At 47.8% G+C, this 22,456-nt stretch overlaps 1 protein-coding gene across 6 annotated transcripts in view; it reads left to right on the top strand.

Moving 5' to 3' along the window:
- The window catches only part of PRDM11 (PR/SET domain 11), a 90,401-nt gene that overhangs the window by 33,743 nt on the left and 34,202 nt on the right, over nt 1-22,456 (top strand). The gene's annotated exons all lie outside the window — the stretch shown is intronic.

Raw genomic sequence — 22,456 nt, 5'->3', positions numbered from 1 at the left:
GAGAAAAGCTGGTGCCTTTAAATTCAGGAGCTAGGTAGACACCTTTGAGAGGGATTCTGAGGAGAGTGTCCGCAAGGCTATTGCTGGATGGGAGGTGGAGGTGAGGAAGAGGGAGCTTCAGAGGGTAGGAGGGAAGGGTTGTCAGAGGTCACTCAGGAGTCAGATCTGAACACAGCTGGGAAGCTTGGGACAATGGAGCCAAGCAGCCAAGTAGAGGGGAGGAAGGCCACTCGTTAGTCATTAAACAAACACTTCTGGGGGCTCTGTTGTGTGCCCGGCACTGGGCTAACCCTTGTAGACATACACTTGGTAGATCAGAGTAAGATATAAACCCCGTTCTCATGGAGTTTACAGTGAGTGAGATGGAACTAATGACAGAATAAGATAAGCACCTGTAAACAAAATGGAGGGTGGGGCGGGTGAGCGAGTGGTGGCACTCTCAGTTGAATTCACATGATATCATATACAAGGACCCAGGTTCAAGCCCTGGTCCACACCTGCAGGAGAGAACGTTTCATGAGTGGTGAAACAGTGCTGCAGGTGTTTCTCACTCTATTTCCCCTTTCCCTCTCAATTTCTTGCTGACTGTAAAACCGATAAATAAAATTACATTAAAAAAAGAAATAGGACTCTGATAGACGATCGGGAGACAAGCTAGGAGAGAAATTAACAAGTAGGAAGAACCCGCTGGCCAGAAGTCAGGGACGAATCTCGAAAACTGAACTGTAACTAACAGAAGAAAATGCCCACCAGATGAGGAATGGAGGGAGACCCCACATAGGGGTAGCAGGATACTCAAAAGCCCTTTGGCCCGAGAGAACAGGAGCCTTTGAGCATCTGGAAGAAGGCGAGTATGCTTGGCACACAGAGGGTACAGGGGCCCACAGGAACCATGGGATGCTTGGTCAGAGATGACCCAGTGGGCCAAGCAGGAACTTTTGATCTTTATGCTAAGAGCACCCAGCAGCTTTTGTTTATGTTTTGAAAGGGTAACTATGACTGCAGCCCGGAAACTGATGGAGAGTGCGGGCTGGTCAAGGATACACACTAGAAAGAGCACTGTGGTCATTCTCAAAGTGGGTCATTCTTGAATGAGGGCAGAGCCTGAGATGACACCCAGTCTGTGAATTTGTAGGCTGCTAACTAGCTAACTCTTCCAGGAAGGGCTTTTTTTGTTTTTTAAGACCCCCTCCATTTTATTTGCATGTTTGATAGGTCAGAGAGAAATTGAGAGAGGAGAAGGAGGTAGATTACATATCTCAAGAAGCTTTCTCTCCCCCTGCCCCCACCGCAGGTGGAGACCAGAGGCTTGAACCCAAACCCTTGCACACAGTGATAAATGTGTTCAGTTAGGTGCACACCACCCAGGAGGGCTGTGACTTGGGTGTACACTGACTAGTTGTGGGGAGGGGAATGTCCAGAGTAAGTCCTGTGGTCTTCCCCTCCCATTGATGGGCCTTTTTCCGAGCAGTGGGGAAGTCTTGAGGGGCACTGGGTTAGAGGGAGAACTGTAGTTTTTTTATTTGGAGGGTTCAGAGTGGCGTATATCCAGGCAATTGAGCGTGGGTGTTGGGAGGTTGGAAAGAAGCCTGGGAGGTGGCATTTTGTGAGTCACGTGTGCTCAGGGTGGCCAGCAGGGTTGGGGGGTGGGTAGTCTCCAGAAAGTGCTCCTGAGTAGAGGTGAGAAGAACTAGGACTGAGCCTTGAGGAGCTCTGTTGGCCAGTGGTCCAACAGGGAAGTGGAAGGGGGGGGGGCCTGAAAGACCACGAAAACCAGAACGGTCAGTAGCAGTGAGTTCTGCTGAGAAACAAGCCCAGGTGAGAAGGACTGAGATTATGTCTGTTGGATTCAGTGCCAGGGAAGCCATCAGAGAGTGGTGACATAAGTGGCTCTCAATCTGGGGCAAATTGTCCCCCTTTACCCCTTGGGCCACTCACTTAGCAATATCTGGAGTTTTTAGTTGGCTGTCACAGTTCTGGATGGAGTTACTCTACTTTGGAAAGCAGGGCCCAAGAGCTGCTAAGCATGATAGAAGGCCCAGGACAGTCTCCCCAGCCAAGCTGCTTCTGGTCTGAGCTGTGAGCTACATAGTGAGTAAGAGGCCCTGTGGTGACTTTGGAGACCTGTGGCATTGTGATTGATAAGCATTTAGAGGCTTGACAATTCCTGCCTTTGGCCACCCAACATATTGGAATTCCCTAAGTGCAGAGAGTGATAAAGGTCTCTTTTGTTAACTTCACAAGCTGGCTTTTGGAAAGCCCCTAAGGATGGAGCCAACCCTGTGATAAGAGGGCTGGAACATTGGACTCTCAAGTGTGAGGTCCCGAGTTCACTCCCTGGCAGCACATGTACCAGAGTGATGTCTGGTTCTTTCTCTCTCTCCTGTCTTCCTCATGCATAAAAGGAAAAAAAAAAAAGGACTGGAACTTTTTGCTTCTGCCATCTGGCCGTTGTCCTTCACCTCTTTATAATCACCTCCAATTCCATCCATTTTGTTCCAGCTGCTACAATCTCATTCTTTTTGATCGCAGAGTCCTGTTCCATTGTGTGTCTGTGCCACAACCTCTTCATCCAGTCCCCTGTTGTTGGGTTTTTAGGCTGTCTACACATGTTGGCTGTGGTGGAGGAAGCAGCTGTGAACATGGGACTGCACAGACCCCTTCACATTTGTGCTTCCATGTCCTTTGAGTCTGTGGCCAGAAGTCATATTGCTGGGCCAGAGGAGATTTTCATGTTTCAGACCCCACCGCCCTGCAGGGAGAGGGGGAAGGGCTGAGACATTGGTTCTCCAGTGGCCAGTGAATTCATCAGCCATGCCTTCATGATGAGGTTTCCATAGAGACCCAAGAGGATGGCGTTTGCAAGCATACAGATCTGAGGTGGTCAGTGTGCCTCCAAAGTGTGTGTGTGTGTGTGTGTGTGTGTGTGTGTGTGTGTGTGTAAGCAAGCTCTGAGTCCTATCCCAGACCATCCTACCCAAGCCTCTTTCTACCTGACTTTCTCTGAATTATATCCCTTCATAACAAAGTGGTGACCTTGAAAGTAAAATGTTCCTCAGGTTCTGTGTACTAGGAGCTTCTGATATGTCACCCATGGGTCAGCAAAACATGCTGGGCTTTGGCTGGCATCTGGGTGGGAGGTGGGTATGGTGTGTGCGTGGTGGTGGAGTGAGCATCCTTACGTGTAGGATTGAGCTCTGTGGACGTTGATGTACATGGTGTCAGGACTGAGCTGAATTGTTACTTACCGTTCCGGTGTCCAGGAAGTGCTTGGTGGGTGTGTGGGAGCCCCCACCCCCCACTCTGGAATTGGTACCAGGGCCAGTCATGGTTTAAGGACTACCTTCATGAGGGTGTTGGTCTACAGTTCCAGAGGCCCAGGAGTGTGGCTGGAGAGACCGTCTAGCTTTGTATGATTGCACCCTGTGATGTTCACACAGCAATGGGCTCTGGGTACATGTCTCAGAGCTGAACTCTGGGGGTGCAGTGTGAGTGTGCAGAGCAGACAGACCTAAAGAACACATTGGGGTCTGGAGAGGAGACGTGTCAGCCTTGTCTCTGTCACTGTAGGGAACCCCTTAGCAGTTTGGAACAGATGGAAGGAGGAAGTGTAGCAGGCCAGATGATGGCCTCCAACAATGTCTGTGTTGTAATTCCTGCTAATACTTGTGAGCTTGTTACCTGAACAGATTGAGTTAAGGATCTAGAGATGGGCAGCTTCTCTTGGATTACTTGAGGCAAGCTTGATGCCATTATAAACCAGGAAGCAGGAGAATCAGAGTCAGAATTGGACTGGGAGATGCAGCCCTCTTAGCCTTAAAGATAGAGCATGGGGCCAGGAGCCAAGGAATGTAGGCAGCTAGAAAGGATATGGAAACAGACCCTCCCTTAGGGCCCCAGAAAGCACGGAGCCCTCTGTGTGCCTGGGTACTGTGACTATGAGCTCTAGAAGCCAAGAGATTATAGATTATCCTGAGCCATGTTTCCTGGCAGCTTGTTGCTGCACCAAGAAGACAGGAATCCAGTGGGTTTATATGTTTGTGGGGACATTTGCGAAAATGTGAGGAGAAAGGGAGACAGGTGTTTTAAAACCGAAAAGGCAAGTTCAGATTGAGGGGGGAGGGAGCTGAACTTGAGGTGCCTGCTTATAGCTTATGTCTAGGGTGGCTGTGCAGAGCTGCACTGGTGGGTGTGAGTCTAGAGTCAGGGTGCAGAGGGGTGTCTGGGTCTCTGGGAGACCTGAGCATGGAAATCTATGCAACTGTGGGAGGTGATGGGGAGGGGAGATTGGACAATAATGGTGACCACACCCCAGCAAGGGGAGGGATGGCAGGTTCTGAGTTGCTGGAGGGAGAAACTTGAGCACTGAGAGCCGACTGGGCTCAGGCAGCACAGGAAGAAGCTGAGTTGCTGTGGGTTGATGTGTGAGTGGGAGAGGGAGCCGGCAAGGGGGCTGGTTTAATGTAAGAGTCTGCCTGCTGGCAGGTAGAACACAGCTCACTGGGTAGGAGGCATGCTTTGCTATGTGTGTGGTCCGGGTTTGAGCCCCAGACTCACTTAGGAGGTCTTACAGCACTAAGGGAAACTCTAAGGCTGGGATGTCTCTCTTTCTGTTTGTCTCACTTTCCCTGTCTCTCTGTCCGAATGAACAAGTTGACCCAGGAGTTGTGAATTACATGGAGGAGGTTACCAGCTCAGCAAAGAAGCAAATCAGTAAGTGAACAATAAAAGGAAATGACAATCTGGCTGCTCAGCAGGAAGTTATTAGACAGGAGACCCCACATCCCTCCCTTGAGGCCCCTCAAGAAGCTGCTGCTCCTCTGACTCAGGTCCTCACCTGAGTTGTCACATGACCCTGCCACCCACAGGTGTGCCATGATACCTGGTGGATTTTGATGTGGGCCTGGAGTCAGGGTGCAGGGAGGGCCTGGGTTTAAGGGAGAACTGTATCAGGGAGCTTTAAGAAATTCCCTTGCAGCCTGTGAGATGGTGTAGTAGATAAAGCCTCGGGTCCTCAAACATGAGGTCCTTCCTGAGTTTGATCCCAAGCATTGCATATGCCAGAGTGATGTTCTGGTTCTTTCTCTCTCTTTTTCTTGTCTTTTTAAAATACTTATTTATCACACACACACACACACACACACACACACACACACACACACACACACACACACAGCAGAGCACTGCTCAGCTTTAGCTTATGGTGGGGTTGGGGATTGGACCTAGAACCTCAGAACCTCAGAACCTCAGGCAACATATCTATTTGCATTATACTGTCTCCACAGCCCTCTCCCTCTCTTTTTTTCTTCAATCAATCAATCTTTGGGGGAAAAGTTCGGTCCTGAGGAACTCAAGGGGGAGCAGTGAATGAACACTCTAGGCCAGATGTGGGCATGTGTGCAAGCTCAGTCCATCCTCACAGACCAGCAACTCCCATATGGTCAGGGAGCCCTGGGTACACAGGAGGCTGGCTCCCTTTTATGGTGTTTGTGGCCTGATTACAATGAGCGGGGCTGGGATGGATGGGGGAGCACAGGGCAGCCTCTTCCTCACGAAGTAGACTGAGGCAGAACATTGCCAGTGATTATATTGCTGCCGAGACTGTAGGGATGGAGTGAGGGGGACTCAGTTTCAAATTGGCAGATGGGAGATGGGTCTTGAGGAATGAGTAGATACTCACCAGAGGAGATTAATGGGAAAAGTCTGTGAGGAAATCGGAGGGGAGAAATATCTAAGGGCCTGGGCAGGGATGAGCTGTTAGGACCCTCTTCTTGCCCTTTGGATAAGTTACCATCTTGGGTCGGTCTGGCCGGGCAAACTTGGGTTTCTCTAAAGCAAGTGACTGTCAGCTTTGTGATCTGGAACAGGTTGGGGCACAGGAGGCCCTGGAGTATGAAGCTCACATGCCTGTCCCCTGCGCCCACCATCTGCTTTGGAGCACACAGTCAAAGAACCCACAGGACTAAGTTCTTGCTGGGCCCCTAGGCGAGAGTCCATTTCTGTAGCCTTTTCAGATTCTTGGCTGCCTGCATTCCTTGGCCTCTGGCCCCATTCTCTATCTTCAGAGCCAACAGGGCTGCATCTCCTCGTCTTGTTCTAACTCTGTCCTCCTGCCTCCTTGCTTATAGTGGCCTTATGATGGCCTTGACCTTTGTGATCAAGAACAGTAAGTAGGCTGTGTGTGTCTACCTGTGTCTTGTGTTGCTCAGTGGGACAAGGCAAGATTGGGGCAGCTTCTGTTCAGATGATGTGGTGAGGGATGGGTGGTGGGAGAGGGGGCCGAGGTGAGCCAAACTATGGCTCTGATTTGGGGCTGGAAGCTTCACATCCTAAATAAACTGCATTCATTTGTCACCTTGTCTAGAAGCTACACTCCTTATCCCTGTCCTCATCCTTTCTTGGCTTTTCTACCTGGCTATGGGCACCAGCCAGCATAGCACACCCCTCGGGTGAGCTATCTCTCTGTGGACCCAGGTTTAGATGGACCAACGCTTACCCCTACACTGTGTCCCTTTCCTGGTCTTCCCCCCACTACAAGGGCTACCCTCTGATGAGGCCGCAGGCCCAGGAGCTTGGGTGAAGAGGCAGGAAGGAGGTCAGTACAGGTCTCTAAGCCTGGTCTCGGGCCAGAAGGGGTTTAGGGCAGCCCAGCGGGTCCCAGAAAACAGGACACGACCCTGTGATAAAACTGAGAGAGATAGAGGGAGAGGGAGAGGGAGAGGGAGAGGGAGAAGGAAGGAAGGTAAGGGGGACCAGAAGCGAGTGGGGTGGGGACTGCTGAGCACCTGGCCATGGTGACCTTTATGTGGACAAGGGGGCCTCCATCTGGCCACCCCTGGGGTGGGTGTGCCTGTTCAGCTCCCAGGTATCCCACCCACTGTGGAAAGGCCCAGGCACAACCCTTCTAGGGACCAGTTCCAGATTGTTAAGAGGATGCTGGTGGGGTTTGTGCCCTGCTGTGGGCCAGCCTCCCTGTCAGCGGAACTCCTGCAATGTTTCCAGCTCAGTTTCCTTTGGGAGATGCAAATTTCTTCCAAATCCTGTGGAATGGCTTGTGCAGCAGCTGGTGGCATACCCTCCGGTTGCCCCGAGGTGCCTGCACAGAGGGGCTGTCGACAGAGGACGGGGCAACAAGCCTGAGCAGGTCTCACCAAGCTTGAGGGCACTCAGGGGAGGGGCCAGGGGGCAGCCGAGATGGGTTGTGCGTGCGTGTATACACGCCTGAGCAGGTGCTTCCCCCCACCCGCCCCGCTTGCTGTTTCATTTCTAGCAGCTTGTCTGGAAACACTGAACTCTGTAGAATAGTCGTAAGAGTGACATCAAGGCTCCCCCACACCTCTTATTTATTTATTTATTTATTTTCCCTTTTGTTGCCTTTTTATTGTTATTGTAATTATCACTGTTGTTATTTGATGTTGTCGGATAGGACAGAGAGAAATGGAGAGAGGAGGGGAAGACAGAGAGGGGGAGAGAAAGATAGACACCTGCAGACCTGCTTCACCGCCTGTGAAGTGACTCCCCTGCAGGTGGGGAGCCGGGGTCTCGAACCGGGATCCTTAAGCTGGTCCTTGCGCTTTGCGCCACCTGTGCTTAACCCACTACGCTATCGCCCAGCTCCCCCCCCCCACCTCTTTATCCTGGGGCCCAGGGTAGGGGTGGGGCCCAGTGCCTCAGGCCTGGGAAGCAAAAGCTGCACCTGGCCTCAGGAACACTGGGACTTGCTGCTATGTCATGTCAGATGGACCTCGAGTTGCAGATAGATTTGAAAGTCATAGGGAACAGGCTGTGACACACCTGGCAGAGTGCACATTACCATTTGCAAGGACCCAGGTTCAATTCAAGCCTTACCTTCAGGGGCAGGGAAGCTTCATGCATGGTGAAGCGGGGCTTCAGATTTCTCTCTCTCCCTTCTTCTTCCCTCTCAGTATCTGTCTTTAGCCAATAAATAAAATATAAAATCTTGGAAAATCTTATATGTGAATGTACGTGAGGAGTGTCTGATTCTCAGTCATTCAAATGGAGCGAAACCCATGCTGGGCTCAAGGCTGCCTGGCGACAGGTAGAGGGGAGGCTGCTGGTTCAGCAGGTGTCTGTGGTGTGCTGCACCCTGCCCTGTGAGCACGGTGTGATAACTACACTGGGGAAAGGCTGTGAGCACAGCTTGGCCCACTTCTGTCTCGTGCAGATTTCCCGCTGCATTGAGGGCTGTGTTTGACAGCTCCTCCAGGTAGGACCCACTCAAGTGTCACCTGTTACCACTGTTGTCACGCCTCATTCGTGTCCCCAGTTCCAGGACAGTCTCTCATGTGGTTGGCTTCTTCCCTTTCGTGATGTGATACTTTGGACATGTTCAGTCACCAAGGTGCTGAGTGTCACACAGTCTGGACTCGTCTGCTTGGTTCCTTGTGACAACTTGTGACGTAACTTCGAGTTATGGATTTGGGGACAGAAAGGAGACGTCATAGTGGAGGGCAGAAGTAACATGATTCTGCTTTCTGGTCTGAGACCCAGTGGTTTTAACAACGAGTGAGAATTCTTTTTTTCTTTTCCTATTATTATTATTTTAATATTTATTTTATTCTTTTTTTTATTTTGTTATTACTCCCGTTTGTTGCCCTTCTTGTTTATCATTGTTGTTATTATTATTGTTGTCACTGTTGTTGCTGGATAGATAGAGAAAAATCGAGAGAGGAGGGGAAGACAGAGAGGGAGAGAGAAAGACAGACACCTACAGACCTGTTTCACTGCCTGTGAAGCAAACCCCCTGCAGGTGGGGAGCTGGGGGTTCGAACTGGGATCCTGATGCTGGTCCATGTGCTTTCCGCCATGTGCGCTTAACCTGCTGCGCCACCGTCCGGATCCCCCTTTTATTATTTTATGGGGGTTGGGAGTTAATGGCTTCCAGCACAGTTGTTGACACATGGGTACAATTTCTCATTCCCCTGCTGGTGTCTCTGCTTCTGTGAACCCAGCACGGGTTTCACTCCATTTGAATGACTGAGAATCATACACTACGTATTTTCCCCTGGGTCTTAAAGCTTGAATTGGAGTGAGTGGATGAGAGATTTGAGGCCTGATGGAGTGTGGGGTGATAGGTAGTGGGCAGGGCATGTACAAAGGCCTGGGCACAGGTATGAAGTTGGGTTACAGGGGAAGTATCTGAAATACAGAACTGATCGAGTTGGGGGAGGGAGGTGCTATGGAGAAAAGTGGGAGTGAGCATGACAGTTTTTTTTTTTTTCTTATGTCCTAAGAAACCATAGAATTAAAACATTCCCATCGATTTAATATCAGCTTTCCCAGGAATAACAATCTATGGCTACATCCCAGTATTCCTATTAATAACAGATCCTTTAAAAAAAGTATTTATTTATTTATTCATTTATTTCCTTTTGTTGCCCTTGTTTTATTGTTGTAGTTATTATTGTTGTTGTCATCATTGTTGGATAGGACAGAGAGAAATGGAGAGAGGAGAGGAAGACATAGAGGGGGAGTGAAAGACAGCTGCAGACCTGCTTCACCGCTTGTGAAGTGACTCCCTTGTAGGTGGGGATCCGGGAGCTTGAACCGGGATCCTTATGCCAGTCCTTGCACTTTGCACCACATCTGCTTAACCCGCTGCGCTACCATTCAACTCCCAATAACACGGTAATATGTGCACTCAACCAGGTGTGCCACTGCCCAGCTAAGTTCATTCAAAGGATTAGTTTGATTTGTGATTCACTAGCAAAGCTGTAAGTGTTCCCCCCCCCTCCCCCAAGCCCACCAGAGCTTTAGGCCTATACAACTTTACCTCACTCAGTAGACTTTTCCTGTCTATCACAGGTAGAAACAGACAGTGGAGGGAAAGAGATTGAGAGGGAGAGACACAGAGAGAAGGAAAGACACCACAGCAGCACTTCTCTGCATGTGGCATCCCCGTGTTCATGGACCTGGGTTCAAGCTCCCGGTCCCCACCTGCTGGGGGGAAGCTTCACAAGCGGAGAAGAAGTTAGTGCTGCAGGTGTCTCTCTGTCTCTCTCCTCTATCTTCCCCTTTCTTCTCAATTTCTCTTCATCCTATTAAATTTTAAGAAAGGAGCAAACTTGACTTGCACGGCTGTTATAAATGTGGGTGGCAGAGGGCCAGGAGACAGCTCACCTGGTAGGGTGCACTGCTTGTGAAATCATCACGAACGGGGATCTGACTTGAACCCCTGGCACTATATGGGGATGCCACATGCAGAGAAGTGCTGCTGTGGTGTCTTTCCTTCTCTCTGTGTCTCTCCCTCTCAATCTCTTTCCCTCCACTGTCTGTTTCTACCTGTGATAGACAGGAAAAGTCTACTGAGTGAGGTAAAGTTGTATAGGCCTAAAGCTCTGGTGGGCTTGGGGGAGGGGGGGGGAACACTTACAGCTTTGCTAGTGAATCACAAATCAAACTAAAGATTCCCTTGGAAATGCACTATCCCATGAGCCAGTGCTGGCCAGAATAGAATCTGTAAATCCTTAAAGTCTAGTATATTGGAACAGAAGTAAAACAGGAAAAACTCTTCCGGTCCAGGTTTACATTAAGAAACAGTTCCTCCCATGCCTCACATCCCTGGCCGCCCCCAGCACTGCCATTTCCCCTGTGATGCTCATTCACGGCGTGTCTGTGTGACTTCTACTGATCCTGAGGACAGACCCATTGTTGCCTTCCTTTCACTCAAATGCTGCTTAGGATGGTACAGCTCAACACTCCCATTTCCTCATTGCTTTTAAACAGACACAAAACCAAGGGGGATTTATACATACAAAACAAATAGGACTCACATGGCACAAAGCACAAAGACCAATGTAAGGATCCCGGTTCGAGCCCCCGGCTCCCCACCTGCAGGGGAGTCGTGAAACAGGTGGTGAAACAGGTCTGCAGGTGTCTACCTTTCTCTCCCCCTCTCTGTCTTCCCCTCCCCTCTCCATTTCTCTCTGTCCTATCCAACAACGAACCACATCAACAACAACAATAATAACCACAACAAGGCTACAACAACAAGGGCAACAAAAGGGGGAAAAATGGACTCCAGGAGCAGTGAATTCATGGTGCAGGCACTGAGCCCCAGCAATAACCCTGGAGGCAAAACAATAATAATAACAACAACAATAAACAACAAGGGCAACAAAAAGGGAGAGAATAGCCTCCAGGAGCAGTGGATTCATAGTGTAGGCACCAAGTGCCAGCAATACCCTGAAAACAAAAACAAAAACAAAAAAAAAGAAAGAAAAAGAAAAACAAACAAATAGGGCTGCACAGCCAGTCAAGTTCAAAACAAGGTCAAATTAACATGTTGTGCTATGTTGCTTTGCTGAAACAAAATGGCTCCTTCTAAAATGACCGAGATGGCAGCTGTTGGGGCACAGGCTCCTGGCGTTTGGCTCCTTGTGCTGCTGGGTGTCCCCTGAGGTTTTTATTATCTTTCTTTGTCTCTTAAACACTGGGGTATCCTTTTTTCTCTCTTGCTGTCTTTCTTCTTCTTCTCCCCCCCTTTTTTTTTAGTTCATAGGATAAAAAAAATTGATAGGGGAGGAAGAGATAGAAAGGGAGAGAGACACCAGCAGCACCTCTCCTGAAGCTTGTCAGCTTGTCCCCTCCAGCAGGTGGAGACCAGGAGGTTTGAACCCCAGGCCCCTGAGCACTGTAATATGTGGGCTCAACCAGATGTACCACCGCCTGGTCCCCTACCCAGGATGGTCACTGAGGTTTCACACTAAAAACTCCATGGCCAACTTTTTCACAGCGACCCTGTCTGTTTCCCTGTGCCGTGTTACACTGGGAAGATCCTTCAGATCTGCTGACTGACATTCCTTTAGAGATTTGTTTCTTTTTGAGAGAGAGACAGAGACATACAGACACACACACACACACACACACACACACACACACACACACACAGAGACTGACTCTGACCAGGGCAGTGCTTTGGTTTGTGCACTTTTATGGCTTGAACCCAGGGCCTCAGACAGCCAGCCCACTCAGCACCCCCTGGACTCCATGGCATGGCACTGAAAGTCTGCTTCTGGCTGGTTTCTCTCTGGCCTGAGCCCATCTAATACGCAGTTTCTATTTCGCAGGTGGCAGATTCTCTGGGGTGTCTCCTACCCTCACCCCAAGACCCTTAGTGGAAGATCTACCTAAGAGAAAGGCTTCATCTCCTGAAATTCTTGTCCCAGGGCCACTCCCCCACCCTCACCAGCAGCCAGGCTCATTGGAAGCCCTGTGAAGCCAAGAGACCCCTGGGTCTTGTAACTGATTCCAAGGCTGGGAGCCACTTCTAGGCAGAGCAGAGGATGCTGGGAGGAGACAGGCTGTCTGAATGGCTTACTGAATTCTGGCCTCCCTGTATTTGGGCTGGTCACCTTTCTCTCTGAGCTCTGGACTTCATATTCATAAAAGAGGGAGGGGCCAGGAGAGGACTCAGCTACAGAGCCGTGCCCTTGCCGAGATGGGGCCCTGGGTTTGAGATCACTGCATAATATAGCAGAGTGATGCTCTGGTCTCTCTTAATTAAAATCACACCCCACCAGTGGGGTGGCACACTCTAATGGCCCCACTCCTGTGAGCTGTGTCATCTGAAGGCCTGCCACATTCCTGGGGTGTGGCAGGTGATCAGAGGACCACAGCTGATATCCCCTCCGGGGTCACCTGGGAGTCACCTGGGTGGTGAGTTAGGGGACAGTTTGTGTGGGCTGGATGTGAGTCTAGGGATTGTATGTGGACATGCCTCAGTCACCTGGTCTCAGAATTTGAGACTTTTAAAAGGAAACAGGAATTCTGTTGTTGGTTAAGGGGTGGGAGATTGCTAGACTATGTCCACAGGCATGTTTGAATCTCCCAGTAAATGATGCCCTTATACCAACAACAGTCACAAAATGCTTTGCACATTTTTTTAAATATTTATTTTATTTTATTTATTCCCTTTTGTTGCCCTTGCTGTTTTTTTTTATTGTTGTAGTTATTATTGTTGTTGTCGTTGTTGGATAGGACAGAGAGAAATGGAGGGAGGAGGGGAAGACAGAGAGGAGGAGAGAAAGATAGACACCTGCAGACCTGCTTCACCGCCTGTGAAGCGACTCCCCTGCAGGTGGGGAGCCGGGGCTCGAACCGGGATCCTTATGCCAGTCCTTGTGCTTTGCGCCACCTGCGCTTAACCCGCTGCGCTACAGCCTGACTCCCGCTTTGCACATTTTACAGCCTCTCCCTGTCACTTTATACACCCCAATTTCTTTTTTTTTATTTAAGAAAAGATTAATTAACAAAACCATAGGGTAGGAGGGGTACAATTCCATACAATTCCCACCACCCAATCTCCATTTCCCACCCCCTCCCCTGATAGCTTTCCCATTCTCTATCCCTCTGGGAGCATGGACCCAGGGTCATTGTGGGTTGCAGAAGGTAGAAGGTCTGGCTTCTGTAATTGCTTCCCCGCTGAACATGGGCGTTGACTGGTCGGTCCATACTCCCAGTCTGCCTCTCTCTTTCCCTAGTAGAGTGGGTCTCTGGGGAAGCGGAGCTCCAGGACACATTGGTGGGGTCTTCAGTCTAGGGAAGCCTGGCCGGCATCCTGATGACATCTGGAACCTGGTGATTGAAAAGAGAGTTAACATACAAAGCCAAACAAATTGTTGAGCAATCATGGACCCAAAGCTTGGAATAGTGGAGAGGAAGTGTTAGGGGGGTACTCACTGCAAACTCTAGTGTACTTCTGCTTTCAGGCATATATTTTGCAGTAGTTTACGGATACATGTGAACATATGCTCTCTCTCACAGAAACTGGTGTATATCTAGGTTATGGGACTTTGTTAGAAAGTGAACCACCTGAGATGAAATTAGAGTATACTATGAAAGGAAAGGTCTCACCCGGGTAATGAAGTTGAAGGGTTGTCTTTCCACACGTGAAGTCTCTGGACACAGTCTGAAGTGAAGCATGTTAGGTGGCAATCGATGTGTTGGTTAGGTTGTGATCGGCAGATGCAATACACCCCAATTTCTATTGCCAGTCTCCCTCCGGGCACATCAGGCTTGGCACTAGGAGCCTTGAATGGATTCAGAGGTCCCTGGGGCAGCTGAAGTACTCAACTGAGGCCAGAGTTCAAGTTCACATTCGGTGTCATTGTTTCTGTGTTTGAGTTAGTAATGAACAGGGAGGTATCCAGAGACGGGGGGCGGGGGAGGGATTCTGGCTGCCCTGGATGCAGCCCAGGTGTGTGAAAGTGCTTTGTCAACAGTGAGTGACTCCACCAGTCATTTCTGTCACCACTTCGCTCAGAGAGGAGGTGCTGGATTGAAAGTCAGAAGGCTTTTAAGGGCTCCACAAGTTGCTGGCAAGTTGCAGGCGAACCAGAACCAGGTTTTTGAAAATCTGTCTCTGTATTTTGACTTTTGTGAATAATGCAGCTATGAATGTGGGGGTGCATATAGCCCTTGGCATTTCGTGTCTTTTAGATAAATGGTGCTTGCATGTCTTTTGGATGAATGCCTAGGAGTGGAATAGCTGGATCATACGGCATTTCCATGTGTATTTGTTTAAGGATTGTCCATACCGTTCTCCATAAAGGCTGCATCTGTTTACATTCCCACCAGCAGTGTAATAGGGTTCCTTTATTTCCTGTTTTGTTGATAAAGGCCATTCTCACAGGTGTGAGGTGGAATCTCAAGGTGATTTTAATTTGCATTTCTCTGATGAGTGAAGTGGAGCATTTCCACGTGTCTGTGGGCCATGCGTCTCTCTTCTTTAGAAAACTCTCTGTTCATTCCCTCTGCCCACTTTTTTTATTGGGTTGCTCTTTTTTCTTTTTGTTGAGTTAGACAGATGAATAGATGAAGACGTTATGGGACATATACTCAGTGGAGTACTACTCAGCAATTCAAAAGAAGATATCATACCCTTTGAGATCAAATGGATGGAAGTGGAGGTGATGATGCTTAGTGATGTCAGAAAGGAAGTGAAGGACTTTGGGTGTGCTCTCTGGTGAGCTAAAACACAAATACATGAACTTGGAGGGAAAAAATTGACTCATCTCTAGGACTTAGGGAGAACTCTAATAGGGGGTGGGGGAACAGAATTTTGGTGGTGGTGGGTGTGGTATGGTGTGGAATTATACCCCTATTTTCTTATAATTGTGTAAATCGCTATTAAAAAATCAAACAAAGAAAATTAAAGGGGCCAGGCTGTGGCACACTCAATGAGCAAACTGGCTCAACCAAAAGGCAGAGCTGGGCCTACCCCCCCCCCCCCCCCCGCCACCCTCTTTGTGAGGATGCAGCCATTACAGGGAGTTCAGAGGTGACACCTGTCACCTTAAAGAACATGTCAGAGCCTGGGCTTTGCTGCCAGAGACCTGCCTTTGAACTCCAGCTTTGCCACTCTGTTCCTATCACTGCAGCTGCTCCTTTGTGATATTTAGGCTGTTTGCCTCAGTTTGGTGAAGTGCAAAATGGGCATTAAAATATTAGCCTAGTAGCCATTCGGGGGGGGGGGCAGATGGTGGCACATCTGTTAAGCACATTTAGTACTAAGCACAAGGACCCGCACAAGGATCCTGGTTTGAGCCTCTGGTTCCCCACCTGCAGGGGAGGATGCTTCATGAGCAGTGAAGCAGGTCTACAGGTGCCTATCTTTCCCTCTCTGTTTCCCCCACCCCTCTCAGTTTCTCTCTGTCCTGCTCAATAAAATGGAAAAAAATGACTGCCAGGAACAGTGGATTTGTAGTGCCAGCACCGAGCCCCAAGGACAACCTTGGGAGCAAAAATATAAATAAATAAATAAATAAATACCCAACAACAAAACAAGAATAGTGGCCATTTGATAGAGCCAGGGGAATTGCTGAAACCTTGGATAGAAGGACTTGGCTGAGGGTAACTGCCCCGTGAGCACCTGCGCTTGGCACCTCGTTGTTACTGTCCCTCCCTGGCCATCTCTAAACATGACCTAAGGGCAAAAAGCACGCAGGTAGGTCTGTAGAAACGTGCTGGCGATGGTGGTGGGAAGGCTCTGTGTGCCATCTTCCTTGATGCCGGTGCCTCCATCCTGGCTGGTTTCTCACGGCAGCACAAGGGTACTGTAGGAGCTGACCCTAATACGTATAGAGCAGGAGACCGGCGGCGGTACACCCAGGTGAGAGCACGTATTACAATGCTCAAGAATCTGGGTTCAAGCCTCCAGCCCCCACCTGCAGGGGGGAAGCTTCAGGAGGGGTATAGCAGTGCTACCAGGTATCTGTCTTTCACTCACTCTTTGTTTCCCCTTCCATTTCACTTTCTCTCTTTCTTATTCAATAAATGAATAAATAAATGAAATATTTAAAAAAAATAGATGCAGAGCAGCTGTCCTAGTGGCAGTGATCCTGCCCTGCAGACTCTGTCCCAAGACCATGGATTTGAGGGAAATACAGTAAATGAATGAGGAAGAGGTAAGATTTAGCTGTTGCCTTTTAAAAATGCATCATTAAGGAGCCGGGTAGTAGCACACCCTGTTAAACACACACATTACTATGTGAAGAGACCCAGGTTTGAGCCCCCAGTCCCTACCTGCAGAGGCGGGAAGCTTCACAAGCAGTGTAACTGGTCTGCACCTGTCTCTCTTTCTCTCCACCTCTCCCTCTTTCCCCCCCCCTTTAATTACTCTCTGTCATATCAAGTAAAATGGTGGCTCCAAGCTGTGGATTCTTAGTGCTGGCATTGAACTCCAGCAATCACCCTGGTGACAATAATAAAAAAAAAGTTGGGAAATCGGGGAGTCAGGCCGTAGTGCAGCGCAAGGACCACCTTAAGGATCCCGGTTCGAGGCCTGACTCCCCACCTGCAGGGGAGTCGCTTCATAGGCAGTGAGGCAGGTCTACAGGTGTCTATCTTTCTTTCGCCCTCTCTGTCTTCCCCTCCTCTCTCCATTTCTCTCTGTCCTATCCAACAACAGTGACATCAATAACAACTACAACAATAATAAAAAACAACAAGGGCAACAAAAGGGAATAAATAAATAAGTATTTTTTAAAAGTCATTGATTAAACCATAAGTACAGATAGTCCGATTTTTGATGCGTCATGACTTCATATAACAGCCAGTTCACAACCTTATTGGAGGTTGTGCTGGTTTGCACTCATTAGCCAGCTTTTGTGAGCCAGTTCTTTTCCTTTCTGCTGAAACAATTTTTTTCTTTAACTTGCTTTTCATTGAAAAGGCTCTTCTTGCATCCATCCATTCATTCATTCATTCATTCATTCATTCATTCATTCATTCATTCATTCAGACAATGTTGGAGCCTGATACTGGCACTGTGTTAGGGTCCAGGGCCACCATGAACAGGACAGCCATGTGCTAGGTTTCTTCAGCAGATTGATCAGTGAGGGAGAAAGTCAAAGACCAAATGACCATGTGGATCAACACTGTCACCAACAAAACACACTCAGTGGTTCGGTCTCTGTGTGCACATGACAAGATGAGGTGAAACCGACAGTAAGATAGGGAGGGTGGCTCGAGGGGGGTCAGGATGTGACAGCAACGGTAATAAAGAGAAGGTTGAAGGGGTCATGGTGTGACCAGTGGAAGACTGCTTCAGGATTCCACCAGGGAAAGCTGCTTCTTCCCAGGTGACAGACCCAGGCTCACCAGGCAAGAAGGAGCCAAGAGCCCTACAAAGCTGCAAGTCGCTCAGGGTGTGCTTGCCGGCCGTTTCTGTCAGCTTCACAGATCTGCACGGACATGCCTGCAGGTTGCTGCTTTCCTTGTTTGTCTGTTTATTTATTTTTTAATTTGATACAACAGAGAGAAATCGAGAGGGAAAGAGAAAGAGAGAAACTTGCAGCACTGCTCTACCACTTGTGAAGTTCCCTCTAGTAGGTGAGGACAGGGGCTCAAACCCAAAGCCTTGCACACAGTAGCATGTTCGCTCACCACTGCCTAGGCTCCATGTTGCATTTTTTAAAAATTCCTTTATTGGGGAATTAATGTTTTAGATTCCACAGTAAATACAATAGTTTATACATGCATAACATTTCCCAGTTTTCCATATAACAATACAACCCCCACTAGGTCCTCTGCCATCCTTTTTTGGACCTATATTCTCCCTCCGACCTACCCCAGAGTCTTTTACTTTGATGCAATACCCCAATTCCAGTTCAGGTTCTACTTGTGTTTTCTCTTCTGATCTTGTTTTTTAACTTCTATCTGTGAGTGAGATCATCCTATATTCATCCTTCTGTTTCAGACTTATTTCACTTAACATGAATTTTTCAAGGTCCATCCAAGATCGGCTGAAAACGGTGAAGTCACCATTTTTAACAGCTGAGTAATATATATATATATATATATATACCACAACTTGCTCAGCTACTCATCTGTTCTTGGACACCTGGGTTGCTTCCAGGTTTTGGCTATTACAAATTGTGCTGCCAAGAACATATGTGTACACAGATCTTTTTGGATGGATGTGTTGGGTTCCTTAGGATATATCCCCAGGAGAGGAATTGCAGGGTCATAGGGTAGGTCCATTTCTAGCCTTCTGAGAGTTCTCCAGACTGTTCTCTACAGAGGTTGGACCAATTTACATTCCCACCAGCAGTGCAGGAGGGTTCCTTTAACCCCACAACCTCTCTAGCATTTGCTGCTGTTACCTTTTCTGATGTATGACATCAGAAAAGTGGTATATCTCATTGTTGTCTTGATTTGCATTTGGATGGGGTTATTTGTTTTCTTGTGGTTGAGTTTTGCAAGCTATTTATATATTTTGGTTATTAGCCTCTTGTCTGATGTGTGGCCTGTAAAGATCTTCTCCCATTTTGAGAGGGGTCTTTTGGTTTGGGTAGTGGTTTTTTTTGTTTGTTTTTTTTTTGCTGTGCAGAAGCTTTTTAATTTGATGTAGTCCCATAGGTTTACTTACTTGCCTTACTCTTCTTTGTAATTGGATTTGTTTCGTTGAAGATGTCTTTAAAATTTATACGGAAAAGAGTTCTGCCAATATTTTCCTTTAAGTATCTGATAGTTTCTGGCCTAACATTCAAGTCCTTGACCCACTTGGAATTTACTTTTGTATTTGGTGAAATATAGTGGTTCAATTTCATTCTTCTGCAATGTTTCAACCCATTTTTTTTTTTCCAACACCATTTGTTGAAGAGACTCTGTTTTCCCCATTTAGTAGTCTGGGCACCTTTGTCAAAGATTAGAAGCCCATAGGTGTGGGGGCTCACTTCTGGGCTCTTAATTCTATTCCACTGGTCAGTGTGTCTATTCATGTTTCAGTACCAAGCAGTTTTGATGACAGTGGCCCTATTTGAGATCTGGGAGTGTGATGCCTCCAGTTCTGTTCTTTCTTCTCAGGATTGATTTAGTAATTCTAGGTCTTTTCTGGTTCCAGATAAACATTTGTAACATTTGTTCTATTCTAAAAAATGTGGTTGGGATCTTGATGGGAATAGCATTAAATTTGCATATGGCTCTGGGTCACGTTGCTGTTTTTAAAGATTCATGTATTTATTTAATACTTTGATGAGGCAAGAGAGCAGAGCACCTCTCAGCTCTGGAGATTGAACCTGGGACCTGCTGCTTAGTACAGTGCTGTGAGAGAAATCCTTGTATAATGAAAATGGGAAGAGGACTGGCCAACTAGCTCACCTGGATAATGTTCCTGCTTTACTTATTTATTTATTCCCTTTTGTTGCCCTTGTTGTTTTATTGTTGTAGTTATTACTGTTGTTGTTATTGATGTCATCGTTGCTGGATAGAACAGAGAGAAGTAGAAAGAGGAGGGGAAGACAGAGAGGCAGAGAGAAAGACAGACACCTGCAGACCTGCTTCACCATCTGTGAAGCGACTCCTCTGCAGGTGGGGAGCCAGGAGCTCGAACCGGGGTCCTTACGCTGGTCATTGCACTTCGTGCCACCTGCGCTTAACCTGCTGCGCTACCTCCCGACTCCCCAATGTTCCTGCTTTAACATGGGTACAACTCAGGCACAAGGGAGAACCCCACTGCACTGGAGGAAGTTACAGTGATGTGATGTCTTTCCCTTTCTCCATCTCTTTCTATCTGAAATAATAATAATAATAATAATAATAATAATAATAATAATAATAATAATAATAATGATAGCCAGCCCAGAACAGTGACATCCTAGAAATGACAAAAATATAAAAAATACAAAAGAATGGAAGGTTCCACACCAGCTTCAAGATGGAGTTTGCTCACAGAGGAGGGAAGGGAAGGGAAGGGAAGGAAAGTGACTTGCAGACAGAGACAGTTTTTTTTTTCTTTTTATCTTTATTTATTTCATAGAGACAGCCAGATATTGAGAGGAGAGGGGGAGATAAAGAGGAAGAGAGACAGAGAGATACCTGCAGACCTGCTTCACCCCGGTGAAGCTTTCCCAGGTCCTTGTACACTGTAATATGTATGCTCAACTAGGTATGCCACTACCTGGCCCCAACAGAGACAGTCTCTAAATATCTCAGCATCTAGAAAGAGGAGAGAGAGGTCTGGGACAGATGGGACTGGTGGGATTTTGTTGACTCTGGCTGAATGGTGCAGACTTGTTGGTTGCATTATTTCTCCAGGTTTCTGAATTCTTGAAGTATGTTATGATCTTTTTTTTTCTCCAAGATTGAAGAGCAAGACTGTCAGCAGCCACCCTGCCCCTTTAAAGGGCCCCTTTCAGATTATCATGACTGCAAAGAGACAGGCCTTAAGAGAAAGTGGGCAGGCAGGCAGGCAGGCAGGCAGGCAGCACCAGGCTATTTATGGCTTTCACTATAAGTGACATGGCTGCCATCTTGAGTTGCCGAGTCACATGGTCTGATCTACATGGATGGGTTGGTTACTGGCTTGCTTTGAGGAGAATCGATGGAGAATTTGTTTGTTTTTAGGTAGAGACAGAGAGGAGAGAAAGACAGAGACCATAGCACTGAAGCTGCTGTCAGTGTAGTAGGAGCCAGCAACCTCAAACCTGGCATGTGCACTATTCAAGTGAACTATTCCACTGGCCCTCAGAAAAACTGGTTTTGAAATATGTTTTGGAGAACTTACTGAGGCCTCAGATGTGGAGAACTGAGAGAGAAAGAGAGAGGAATGAGGGATGGCTTTATGTGTTTTTTTTAATTTTCTTTTTTTTAAATATTTATTCCTATTTGTTGTCCTTGTTGTTTTATTGTTGTAGTTATTATTGTTGTTTTTGGATAGGACAGAGAGAAATGGAGAGAGGAGGGGAAGACAGAGAGGGGGAGAGAAAGACACCTGCAGACCTGCTTCAGCGCCTGTGAAGTGAATCCCCTGCAGGTGGGGAGCCGGGGTTTCGAACCAGGATCCTTACACCGGTCCTAGTGCTTTGTACCACGTGCGCTTAACCCACTGCGCTACCGCCTGACTCACAGCTTTATGTTTTAAACAACTTTTGGGAGATATAGTTTGTGTACTTTACGGTTCACTCATTTAAAGGGGCTTTCTCTGTGCTTGACACTGGAGTGACTTTCCTTTTGAAACCTGGGTGGAGGGAGGCTTTAAGAAATTGATAGGGGAAGTGGGGGAACTGCAGTCTTGGGTGAGCCTTGAGGTTAGTTTAAGACTCCCTGCCACCGTGAGACACCGAAGGGAAGAGATCATGTGAGGAATTTGATGCTCAGTCTTGAGGCCCAAAAGAAAAGTGTGGGAATAAAAAATACGTGGTGTGTGTGTGTGTGTGTGTTGATTACATGTGACTGTCCAGGGAGAGGGCATGGTCAGATGGGTGTGGACACACACAGATGCCTCCAGCCCACACGATTGACAGTACATGCTCTGGTCTCCAGTCCCCTCCCTCTGGCCCCCGTCTCCCTCCAAGCATATTGTGGTGAAAAAAGAAAGAGAGCAAGAAATACAAGTGCTCACAAAACTGACAATAGAGACCCAATGAACTCTGGTCCAGAGCAGACAAGAAGATACCAGTTTCAAAGCCTACAGGACAGAAAGTAAAAATGTTTCCAGTAAGGTGGAGACTGGATCTCAGGAGATTACTTACAAATAAAAGAAGTCATCTTCTCCTCCTCATCTTGGGTGGAGTTTGAAGGAATTGTGTTAAGTGAGATAAGTCAGGAAGAGAAGGGTGAATATGGCATGATCCCGCTCAGATGATTTCAATGATTTCACTCATAGGCAGCACTTAAGAAACAAGAACAGAAAGCAGAAAAACAAAGTAAAACTTGGACTGCGTTTGGTGGGTTGCACCAAAGGACTCTGGGGAAGGAGGGTTGGAAGGTGGTTAGGCGTGCTTTGGGTTTCTGGTGCATGACGGTGGAAAAATTTGAGATGAGAGTGTTTTACAGACACTTCTCATGGTGAAATGAATAAATTTACCCATACGTCATCAATTGTACTGTACCCCCTCCCCCCCCGAAAAGGGGCAGGGAAAGGAGTGAAAGAGAGATACAAGCAGGTGAATTTCCATTTAAGATGAGTCTCCAGGCCAAATCCCCAAAGCAC

The sequence above is a fragment of the Erinaceus europaeus genome, chromosome 17 (genome assembly GCF_950295315.1).
Source record: "Erinaceus europaeus chromosome 17, mEriEur2.1, whole genome shotgun sequence".
NCBI lineage: Eukaryota > Metazoa > Chordata > Mammalia > Eulipotyphla > Erinaceidae > Erinaceus > Erinaceus europaeus.
Note: the sequence above shows the minus strand (reverse complement) of the source record. Positions and strands in the feature narration are given on the sequence as shown.